Raw genomic sequence first — 10411 nt, 5'->3', positions numbered from 1 at the left:
CTTATTTTATGTCAGTATTGTTATTAGTAGTACTTTACTTACAGCAATAAACATTTATTATCTTAAAACTTTCTGTAGGGCAGGAATTCAGGAGGGGCTTAGATGGGTGGCTCTAGCTTGGGGTCTTTCCTGAGGCTATAGTCACCTGGTTGTCCACTCACATACCAGGCACATTGTTGCTGACTATTGGCAGGAGGCCTTGGGCACTAGTGTCATCCCCATTTTATAGGTGGAAACACTGAGACTCAGGGAGCTTAAGGAACCAACCAGACTAGCTGGGGTAGGAACCCAGGTTGCTTGACTCCAGACATAAGCCCTTAACTCCTACTCATCTTCACTATGGATGAAGAAGTATCCCACGTGCATCATAAAGAAAGTAGTTGTAATTAGCTTCTTTAAGTGCTGTCGTGTGTGACCTTATGTATGACTTCAAGTAAAATAAAAATTAAGAGAATGTCGCCCACCAGAATTGTGGTTGACAATGCACATCGTCATTGGTAATTACCCTATTAATATATTACATAGTAACAGATGCTCTGAAAGGTCAGGAGCAGAGTTTGTTCCTGAAAGTAGGTTAGGCATGTCCCATGCCATCAGGATTATGCTCTTAATTTGCTTGTTCATGGATAATTTAAAAAGTAGATCCAATCCGTGCCCTGTCAGAACAATGATAAACTTCGAATTTATGGAGTCCACATTACTGAGTGTTGACCACGCAATCCTGCAGGTGCAGGAAATGTGACATCAGAGGATGATTTAATTGAAGCATCAGGGAAAACAGCACAAATTCTGCTGCTCCAGACCTTTTTTGGTAATTAACCCTGAGCCTCTGGGAGGCTTCCAGGGTGAACGCCCATCTCCCTAATCCTCTTCCCATTCTTCCACATTCCCCACAACTCTGAAGGGAGGGATGGCTGGGCCTCTGTGATGTGGTGGGAAAATTTTGGTAACTGGAGCAGGTGGTACCACCTGTGGTTGGCTCCAATTCCAGGCCCACAGCTGCTACCCAGCTGCAAAAACCAAAATCCCAAGGTTTTCTGAGGATTTTCCCACCATCTGGGATCAAGAATTCTCATGCCCAGAAGCTTCCTCATGAGCCAAAGTGTCCCCTTTCAAAGGTTAGCAGTGTCCTCAGAAGATCCATTCACAGCCCCTTCTTTCCCTGAGACATTTTAATCCTCTCCCACTGAGGACCCCCACCTCCCTCAGCAATTACATCCCATCTGTCTTCCAGTGATGACTGTCCATCAGAGGATGGGCTCTCGCTTGGCCCCTCATCCAAGCCTGGCTCAAAAGAAACTTGGACCCCCTCCAACAATAGTCTATCACCCTGTCCTGACATCATGGTTTACTATTCGAACAGAGAAAAGCTCTGAGAAAAAACCCTCTTTCCATCCTTCGTCTGTCTTGGGTTACCCACCTGTTAGCTATATAACAACTCAGGCATTCAACATAAGACAGGGGATTACGGAGCAATTTCACTCCTGAAGAGACCCCAAAAGTCTGGCCAAATCTCCTTGCCTTCTTTTCCTCTCTCACTTCTCTGCTCTGGCTTCATTAATTCATTCATTCAACAAACTTCCCCTCAACACAGATTTAGTTCAGCACTCTGGACAACCAATGAAAATAACAGAGGCTAACATTTATTGAATGCACTTAACATGTCTTGTACCACACTAAGCCCACAAAATATGTTGTCTCAGTGAACCCTCACAACAACCCTGTGAAGAAAGTAATGTTGCTATATCCAGTATACAAAGAAATTGGAGCTCAGAGAAACTGATTCACTTGCTCAAACAACAAATAATAAAACAACTGGTAAACAGCAGAATTTCAGCTACCCAGAGCTCAAGCTCTGGCTCATGGGCCATCCTGGCTTCTGGTGGAACACCAGGGGCAGCTTGTGCACATTTATACCATACAGCTCGATGCTGGGGAAGACCATGTAGCAAATGATTACACTGCATGGAACAGACAGAATTTGGGTATAGTGTAGTAATGCAGGCTAGGGCTAAACATTTCTTTGAAATATGTAACACAAATGATAGATTTGCTATTCAGCTGTGATAAATAAAGAGATGTAACTCCGATTCTCCCCCTCTTTCTACCTCCACACCGTTTGTAATTTGATATTGTGGCTCCTGCTTCCAAGAGGGGGAGTTTATCTCCATACCCCTTGGATCTGGGCTGCTTTGTGATTTGTTTCAAATAATAGAATGTGCATTCTTCTCCTCTCCCTCTCTTGGATCTCTGTCCCCACCATGAGGATGAGCTGGGCTAGCCTGCTGGAAGATAGTGGCCACATGGAGCAGAGCCAACAGCCCAGCCAAGGCCAGTTGAGAAAAGCCATTCCTAAGTCAAGCCACCACTGACTGAAGGGGCACATGCTAGCCCAGCTGAGATCCGGCAAGCCTGGTCCAGATGAGCAGAACCATTCAGGTGACCTATAGATGTGTAGGAGAAAAAAGAAAGGCTATGTTTTTAAGCCACTAAGTTTTGGGGTGATCTGCTGTAAAGCGATAGCTAACTGATACAACAGCTAACAAAACTTCAGGCATTTTGCTTTATCTCCCGCTGGTCATTTGAATGTAGGCAACACTTAGATCCATGATGATAAAGGGCCAGGCTGGAAGCCCAGAGCTGTTCACCCCTCAGGCACTTCCTCATAGGAATAAGGATACAGCCAAGGAGCCTTTCCAGGGCCCATATTTGTGAGCTGAAACTCATCAAATGTATTAGCTCCAAAATACAAAACAAAGCAAAGCAAAACAAAAACAACCTTGCAAAACAAAAGGCTTAAGTGCCTTTAAAACATAGCATTATGTCAACCAGTCAACCGCAACTCTATTAATCAGTAACCACATGAGTGATTTTTTTAATTTGACACTTCCAAGCCAAATGAATAATTTCTTCTTAGTAAAATCCAAAATTAAAAAGTCAGAAGAAAATACAAATTATCTTTGTCGCTTTTACTGAGCCGAATTGCACATAAATTTCCAAAGAAAAACAATAAACCTTTCAGAAAATGTTACGGTCCCCCAAAATTGTCTAGCATGGGAAGTGCATGTGCTTTCATGTACCTGAAGTGCTGTGGCCTGCGGTCTCTGAAATGACAGTGCCCAGGGCCTGCAAATGTCTTAACACAGCTCTGGGAAAGCATCCTCATTTTTCTGCTGGAGAAACTGAGAACTTGAGAGGCTAAGAGTTCCCCTAAGGAGGCAATTAGCACTGATCTGAATCCAGATGGACAAATGTGGTGACTCTCATGGAGACCAGCAGGACAGCCTCGTCTGTCCACAGCTGTCCAGGAGAGGAGACCTCCTTGCCTTGGGCCGCTCAGCACCCTGTGGCTTATCATGGTCTGTTTGCTTGCTAGTTTCCCTCTAGATGTGAGTCCCTCAAGGTGAGGATCATGCTGTGCTCACCTTTGGGTCTTCATTCTTTCAACAAATGTTCATTTTGTGCAACCAAGTGCTAAGTGCCTGGCGAAGTACTGAGACTGCAGCAGTAAATACAACAGCCACCCTCAAGGGGGAGACTCATGCAGGGGGCAAGAGATAAGAAAAGTGATTTTAAAAGTACGCAGAAGATGAACTGTTTACAAATTAACAATGAGGTCTGCAGTCTTGGCCTTCCCCTCCCCCTCTGATGTTTCATTCCCCACCCCCACCCCCAGGAAGACCCCTCTCAGGAGGCTAGCTCTCCAGTCCTCTGTGATGTAGACTAGGGGAAAGGAGCCGAGGACAGAGCCGTGAGGTGAGTCCCTTGCAGCAGGATGGTGGGAGGTGGTGTTGAACAGCCGTCGAGAGGGAAGGTGGGAGCTACAGGAGTGAGGGAAGCGGGCAAGAGAGGAAACGGGAAAATTGTACCAATTGTTGCTGGTCTACCCATCTCCCTTCCCAGCACATGGGACGTTCAAGTAGAGAGTTCAAGTTCCTTCTGCTTGCTGAATGTGTTCTCTGTGACTGTGTTCTAAGGCTGGGCCATGCAGGTGAGAGTTGGACACGTGTTACTGTGACAAGCTTTGACCTAGTCTGGGTGGGGATGGGGCAGATACTGCCCAGGCAGAGAGGGGGTGGGAAGAGAGGAATGGAGAACATTCTAGACAGCAAAATAGTCTAAGTGCAGGCCACGAGGTGGACGGGAATTCAAGAAGCCACAAGGAGTCTTGTGTGGCCGGAGCATCAGGAGCAAAAGCTATGCAGACAGGCAAGGGCCATCACATAAGGACTCACAGCCCGCCCCTTCGCCCCCAGGATCCACACTCACTTGATCTCAAGAATGCCTGGTAAATAGTAGACTTAAGAACTGGCTTTTTTTTCTTTTCCAATGCTGGCAATGTTTACCAACAGAAAATGCGCAAACCCTCAGCATTCTTACCACTCCAGTTCTAAGCTAGGGCCATATTTAAAACTAACTGAGATAGTAGGAAGTGCCTCTGTTATCAAATAACTCTTGATAACACTCAATAGAAATTCCAATGTATGCTGATGTTTTCTTATCTCTAACCTATATTTATAAGTAGGGCTCCTTGACCCCAAGTCCCAAGGTCAATCAATTAATTACTAGGGAAATGTTTCCCCTGCTTTTTGATCCAAGCAATTAAGTAAATAAACATGTAAGGTATTTAAGGTTCAACTTTGAAACTCCAGACACTCTGACTCTGGGTGTGACTGGGATGTGGTGGTGGATGATGATTTCTCGGGTGTTCCTGAATGATGCCACACACACTCATTGGCATTGTGACTTGGGAGGCAATCTCCTCCAACACTTTTAAAACAATAATGCAGCTTTTCCCATTGAATCTTTTTCCTCTACTTATAACATTAAGCTATTTCTTGGAGCACAGGACTTGAAGAGAAATAAAAGAAGATGTCACTGGGTCTTCACCAAGTGAGAAACACTGGAAAGATATGTGCTTGGAAAAAAGTATCTGGGGCTGGCCCGGTGGAGCACTCGGTAGAGTGCGGCGGCACTCCCGCCGAGGGTTCGGATCCCATATAGAGACCGGTCCGCTCACTGGTTGAGCGCGGTGTGGGCGCGACACCGAGGGTTGCGATCCCGTTACTGGTCACGAAAAAAGGGAAAAAAAAAAAAAGGTATCTGAATAAGCCTGTCAGGTCACATTTCATATTGGCAGGCTGGAAATTGATGAAAACTGTGGTCTCTCTTAGAAAAAGCACTTAATGCACTTAATTCAAGGCAGGCGTGATGTCTTGACCAAGTTTCTTGGGTTAATAGTCACCTGATGGGCACTTGGTGGCTTTGCTGCCCATCACCCATCTTCCCTTCTTAAGGGAAGAACATCCAAACTTCCTTTGGGACCAAGGGCTGAGTGAGCGTCAGACCCAAGCCAGCCCTTGACGGGTAACCTTCAAGCCCCCAAATTGGCTCAGGGATGATCACATGACCCAGGTTGGCTTAGTCACAGTGCAGCCAGGACTTGCACAGGAGCAACTGGGGACAAAGCTGTCTCTCTCCTTGGACTTGAAGCAATAGGAGCTGGTAACTACCTGATTCTCTTTGGTAAGTTAGAGAAGGATGCCCGCATGAGACTTTATCCCATTATACAAGCTTAAGAAACTGGAAGGAGTTTGCTGAAAGGAAAATGATTTCTTGCATGAGATCCAAGCGTAAAGTTCAGCCAGTCCTTACAAAAAGTTGAGCCAGAGTCAAAATGTCACCAAGAACCAAGGAAGGCCCCCTTCCCATTTCTCGTTGGCTGCATGGGTCTTGTCTCTCCTCTAGATGTTTAGCTTCCTTGCTCCTCGCTGTCTCCAAGGACTTGCTTTCTTTTTTTTTTTTGACCGGTAAGGGGATCTCAACCCTCAGCTTGGTGTCATCCTCACCATGCTCAGCCAGTGAGCGCACCGGCCATCCCTATATGGGATCCGAACCCGCGGCCTCGGCACTGACAGCACCGCACTCACCCGAGTGAGCCTCGGGGCTGGCCCAGGACTTGCTTTCTTTAGTACTCCATGTACAGGTGGGAAAGGGTCCCCATCCTGAGCTGCTGCATTGCCTCCTGCTCCCTCACTCCCAATATCTGACCACGTCACTCCTGGTGGACGGCTTCCTCGGGTATCCAGCCCCGGCCCAGGCAGAGCTGACCAGAGCAGTGATGTCGTGTAGCAGAAACCTTGCCACAGAGAGCCACCCTGAGGGTAAGTAGTTAAGTAATGTGCTTGACAGACACACCCCAAATGTCGGGTGTACACGGATATGGACCTTGTCTTCTGCATTCTCGGTGAGGAAAAGATTCTCATCTTGGTGAAAAGATGGCAAACGCTACTTTCATGAGATGGACCTAGTGCTTCTAAAAATAGCTGCTGTCCTAAACAATCAAACTGACTTGCTCTTATAGACATGCTGTGAGGCCATTCACTCAACAGGAAGGAAGAAGAAACAAACATATTCTGTTTTCAGTGGCCCCACTGCCCATCCAATGTTATAAAAATTTCAAAAAGGCATCACCTCCAGGAACATGATGGGGCAGGGGAGACTCTCAACAGCCTTCAGTGGCTCCTACTTCGTCCTCCACCAAGTCTTCACTCTCCTTGCCGTTTTCATAATGCTCCTGCTCGTAAAGCTTCTTTACTCTTTTTAGCCCACCAGCATTTTCCACTGTTGCCCATCAGTCCTCCTTATCTCCTAAATAAGCTGTGACATTTCTATCTTTTTATCAGTTTGTCACTTTGGGGAAATTACTTCACCTTGTTGAGCCGCAGGTAGGTTATTCCTCTATAGTTGGGGATACCAATACACTCCTCAAACCTGAGAATGTCTACCAAAAGTACAGATGTGTTTACCCTTTAACATATCCATCTTACTTGTAGGAACTCCTACAGATAGACCTATACATGTGTGAGTGACAATTGTAGGGTTATTCAGTGTCGTGGCTAAATATCAGAAGCAACCCTGTTTTCCTGTTCTCAAGCAATGGGTACCAGTTGAAAAAACTATGTTGTATCCACCCAGTGGAATACCTTAGACTGTAAAACCAAAGACAGTAAAGTCTGTATGCTGATATAGAAAAAATATCCTGGATACACTAAGCAAAAAAAGCAAAGCACACAAAGAAATAGTGTGTTTGTGATAGAATAAAAAAATAAATATTTGCTCTTTGTTTCTGGTTCCTGGCAAAGAGCTCCTAAAACTCTGAAAATTTGCAGTGTTTTGTATGCTAACGAAATGACTCACGTTGGTGGGGGTTGGGGGGACTAGATAGGCTCAGGATAGGGACTGGTCACCAGAAAGACAATGATTAGAGGATTGCAACTTGCTGTCCCACCCCCTGATCTCTGGGATTGAGGTCAGTCACCAGTGGCCAGTGGATTAATCAATCATGCATATGTAATGGACCCTCCATAAAACCCCCTAAATAACAATACCTTGTTCCTGGGTTTTGGGATTATCAAACATGGTGGGTGGGAGGGGGTGGCTTGTGGAACTTGCAAATTTGAAGTCAGCCAGGCAGAAATGTGGGTCACCTGGAAACTGCACCTGTGGATGGTGTCTGAAGTAGGGGCAGTCTTGTGGGACTGAGACCTTAACTTGTAGGATCTGACGCTAACTCCAAGTAGATAACGTCAGAATTGAATTGAAATGTTGGGCACCCTGTTGGTGTTATAGAATTGGAAAATTGGTGTGAAAAAACAGCATGTATTTGATGTCAGGGAAAAAACCACACATTCGTCAGCAGAAATGGTGTCAGAAAAAAAAGTTATTTGTTAACCTTTGTGTAACAAAGTAGTGAGAAGCAAGACTATGTCTTTGTATTTGTCCTATTTGCACAATGAAATGTGAAAGTGTAGACCAAAAGGTAATAAAAATGATGATCTAAAGGGTGGAAGTAAAGCAGGGTGGACAGGGATGGGGGCAAGACTTCCCTATATGGAATTTTTTAGTAGTTTTAGTTTCTGAATTGTGTGAGGGCTTTACTTGTTAAATGTTTTAATTGAAAATACCTTCTTCATAAAATTATTATGAGCCTTAATTCCTCACCGTCACTTGGCATTAACTAATTGTATAGCAGTACAAGTGAATACTATATGTACTGGCAAGGCTGGATCACCAACTATGTCACCATGGGTAGTAATTTCTCTGGGTCTCAGTTTTCTTGATAATCGGTAAAATGAGGGTAATAATAGTGTTTACATTATGAAATTATACTGAGGGCTTAAAAAGATGGCACATACTTCGAATAAATGAGAGACTTATAAATGCATGTTTTGGATTTCTCACACGTGTCTTGTGCAGGGAGGGCTCCTGAGAACACCTGCAGATTGACTGGCAGTCAGGAACAAAGCTTTATGGGAAAACTTGCTCCCCAGATAACCTAAAATAGTCTCCTAATGATAGTCTTGGACTTTCAATACTAACCTGAGACTCAAAATTTAAAAAGTAAGAAAATACAATACGCAGACAAGGGAGAAAATATGTACTTTAAGGGAAGCTGAATTAAGAGGCACTCCAGAGAGGCCAGAAAATGGCAGAGTAGTAATGTTAGGGGAGAAAACTAAAAGCCTTCCGGAAAGAAAGGGGATGGGGTTCCCTTAATTGAGAAGTCATACTAAGTGCTAATTGGTATAAATTGAAGGGAAAAAAAAAAAAAAAAAACCTGTCTAGACACTTCCTACTGAAACTGCAGAACATCAAGGATAAAGAGAAAAACATTAAAGCCATCAAGAGAAAAGACAAAAGAGGAAGAGCAATTGGTCTCAGAGATTTCTAACCAGCAATAATAACTGATATCAGAAGAGAATGAAATAACATCATCGTACAACTGAGGGACAACAGCTGTCAACCTAAAATTCTATCCCCAGCAAAACTATCATTTACAAATTTCAAAACAAAAATGTTTGCTGATAGACAAAAATATTGAAAATTCACTACCCCTGGAGTTCTTTACAGCAGGGGTTGGCAAACCACAGCCCACCGGCCAGCTCTGGCCCACCTGCTGTTTTTGTAAATGAAGTTGAATGGAACACACCACACCTGTTCATGTGCATGTTGTCTGTGGCTGCTTTGCATCACCAGGGCACGGTGGTTCCAATAGTGCTGCTTTGCATCACCAGGGCACGGTGCTGTATGGCCCACAAAGCCAAAAATATTTACTATTTACAAAAATATTAAAACATCTAATAGTAAAATATGTACTATTTACAGAAAAATTTTACTAAGCCTTGCTCTACAGGACTCAATATTTACATGTGTATCTGTTCAGTCAACATGTATTGGTAAACATCCACTGTGTTTGTGCCAGACCCAACACCCAATGAGATGGAGAATGTCAGGTTCGGAGCCCTGGAAGTTGAGCCTTTGTGAGGGCTCAGCTAGTGACTGCCCCTCTTTTCTGTGAGAGGAGGATACTGGGAAGAACGTTGGGAGGTGCAGTCTAGGGTTTGTCTAAAAACAGCAAAACAGACAAGCTATCTCAACATAGACAAGTCAGCCCCCCGCCTTGGATTCTCATCTGCTTCAGACATTGAGCTTGTTTGAGCCCTGCCCATATCAGGTATGATGAGATGGTTCAAAGGTCACAGGGTTGGCTTTGGTTCCTTGTGTCCTGACCATGGTCATAGATTCCCGATGGCTCTCACTTTCAGTCCATATCTGCCCTCTCCCCACCATGCCCTGCCTCCCACCCACTGCTGCTGGGATCCTGAACTCCTTGGCTTTCCCAGCACAGTGCCCTGCTCCAAACCTCTGCTCAGGCTCCTCCCTTTACCTGGGATATCCTTGGCTTGGCTGAGTCTTACTCCAAGAAGTTTTCCTCCCATCCCCAGACCAGTCCAACCCTCTTCTTCTTGGCATAACTCCATTCCACATCATCATATATTGAATTATAACACATCTATTAAGTGCTTTCTATTTGCAGGGCAGTGTGCTTATCTTACCTCTGTGTCCAGATGGGCTTTTTCCTCCACCTCCACCCCCTTTCTGGGTCTGGTATACATCCAGAACTAGGAGAACCAAAGGGGGCACTTGCTATGCAGTTCAAAGTGGAAGAGGAGGGAGAGACCCTTTGTCATGAATATCCCTTCATGAGACAAGTAAAAAGGAAGCCTATGAAAGTAAAAAGCAAGCCCTGCACACGGTGTTGAAGGCTGAGCCAGCACTGGGAGCCAGACTTGATCCTGGCAGTTCTTGCTAATCATAAAGATAAACAGGAGTTTACATAAGGGAGCTTCATGATGGAGGTCAGTTCAAATAAAGATGGAGGAAGAGAAGGGAGATATGAAGAGGAAAGGAAAAGGGAGAAGGCAGAGAAGGAAGGTGGCAGTGTCTACGGGATACCTTCCCTGTGCCATGGGATTCTTTTTCCCTACCACGAATCTCTAATATCTCTGCCTCTTTCAAGTATCAGCCCATCTCTCGTCATTTACCCAATACATCGTTCTGGAATGCT

This window comes from Galeopterus variegatus, unplaced genomic scaffold, assembly GCF_000696425.1.
Source record: "Galeopterus variegatus unplaced genomic scaffold, G_variegatus-3.0.2 Scaffold157, whole genome shotgun sequence".
Lineage (NCBI taxonomy): Eukaryota > Metazoa > Chordata > Mammalia > Dermoptera > Cynocephalidae > Galeopterus > Galeopterus variegatus.
The sequence above is the reverse complement of the archived record's forward strand: the minus strand, read 5'-3'. Positions refer to the sequence as shown.